The sequence below is a fragment of the Suricata suricatta genome, chromosome 10 (assembly GCF_006229205.1).
Source record: "Suricata suricatta isolate VVHF042 chromosome 10, meerkat_22Aug2017_6uvM2_HiC, whole genome shotgun sequence".
NCBI lineage: Eukaryota > Metazoa > Chordata > Mammalia > Carnivora > Herpestidae > Suricata > Suricata suricatta.
In genome coordinates, this window is record NC_043709.1 from 64,816,031 (window position 1) to 64,817,896 (window position 1,866).

Here is a 1,866-nt window from a genome sequence, read left to right on the forward strand (position 1 = left end):
CCTAGAATTCAGGGTGGGCCATACAGAGCCCTCCATCCCCCAGAACCCAGTATAACCACTCACACATGGGCACGCACACCCAGTGGTCAGGGAGCCCTGCCCTCCCAACTCCTGGCCTTCACTATGTATTAGGGTGATAGGGTTGCTGGGTCACAGGCACCACTCTGGGCAGGACTGCAGCTGCCCAGAATCAGGGGCACGCATGTGTTCATCTGTTCTGTCCTGTCTAGTTGCCCCCACAGTGCTCATCTTCCCTATCCCTTGGGGAACCCTCTCCAGAAGCACTCACCATCCTGGAGAAGTGTCCAGAAGCCATGCATGGGCAACTGGGAGCCATACATGCAACATGTTTCATGTTAGTGAAAACTGACCTCTGTGCTCGGGAGTGGAGTTATGTAAGGTGAAGACAGAGTTTGGGTATAAAGAAGAAAGATAGTTATGACTTTGCCAGGTGAAGGAAGCTGCAGTGGGCTAATACCTCCAAGACTGCCAGCCTACCAGGGATAAAGGACTGAGGGGTTTCTAGAAAAATACAGGAGATGGGCAGCTTTGATACGAGTCCGGCACGTGGAGCCAGCCACACTCATCATCTCTTCCAGGGGGTCTCATGATAGGGCTGGCACTGCCCATCTGGTCCCCTCACTAAACATACACTGAGGTCAGCAGGATGTCAATATCAGTACTGAGATCCTGGAACAAAGGGTTCTACAGAAAAACAAGTGAAGGGGATGGGGAGGCTTCAAGAATGAAGAAGAGAAAACTTTCTTCAGTTTAAAGTCAAGCCTTGCTGAAACACCAGTGTGTCCATCTTAACTTCCATCCACCGTTATTTCTGTGGCAATTTCAGTCATGCAACCTGGGAGCCAGGGGAGCCGTGCAGGCACAGAACAAGTGGGGTCCGTAGGGCCCTCTCATCACCCACCTACCCCATCCTGGCCCTATCTGTACACTGAGGTGAGCTATGGGTCCACACAGATGGTCTGGCAGGTGGAGTACAGATCCGCAGGGACCATGGACTCCGTGGCATCCTCCGCCACACTAATGTGAAGGGTAACATGCAGTTTGTGTTTGTTACTTATGTGTGAGCCCCAAAAACTGCCAATGACTGTTCTCTGTCCTAAATCAGAAATATAAAATTTTTACCTCAGACATTTCAAAAATGTTCTGTAAGACCTTCTAAAAACAATTCACTACATACTTGAGTTACTATTCTTTAATAAACTCCTTTAAAAGTTTAGTATGTGCTTAAAATAGAAACACTAGAAACATAGGACTGAATAATATTCCCAGGGTGGAGTTATCACTGGTCACTTCACTATTACAATGAACAAACCAGTTGGAGGAATGGGGAAAATCGTAACATCCAGTGGAAATGAGCTGGAGTTCAGGCAGTAATATGTCATAGTTCAGCACCCTCGATGCTTTCTCTGGGCCTCCTCAGGCCAATGATGTTATGGGGGAAGATGTCTGTTTTCCAGTAGTTTTTCTTCAAATCTCTTTCTAATACTCTTCTTTTTCAGCATGCCCACTCCCACTCCAAGCCTAATAATAGTCTCTTCTAGGCTTTCAATAATTGCCTCAGCTCAGAAACTTGCAGCTTTGGGCTGGGACTTCAGGGAGTACAGGGCACTGGCCCAGCTTCCCCTGAGGGCCTCACCCAGCCCTCCATTCCCTAAGTACAGATGGCCCTCTGACTGGTTCTGTTAGATTTTTCTTTCATTAAGTGGTGCTCTCAGAAGAGTATTCAGAATCACAGAGGAAATGAATGAGGACACGGCACGCTACTGAACCTGAGATCATATGAGAAGGTGTCCATGAAATGTGTGCCTGTTATTCAGAATAGGAGCTTCTTTAGGAAAATGGTCC

At 47.7% G+C, this 1,866-nt stretch overlaps 1 protein-coding gene across 1 annotated transcript in view; it reads left to right on the forward strand.

Moving 5' to 3' along the window:
* LOC115305222 (olfactory receptor 8S1-like) overlaps positions 1 to 1,866 on the forward strand; it is a 20,635-nt gene that overhangs the window by 12,080 nt on the left and 6,689 nt on the right. The gene's annotated exons all lie outside the window — the stretch shown is intronic.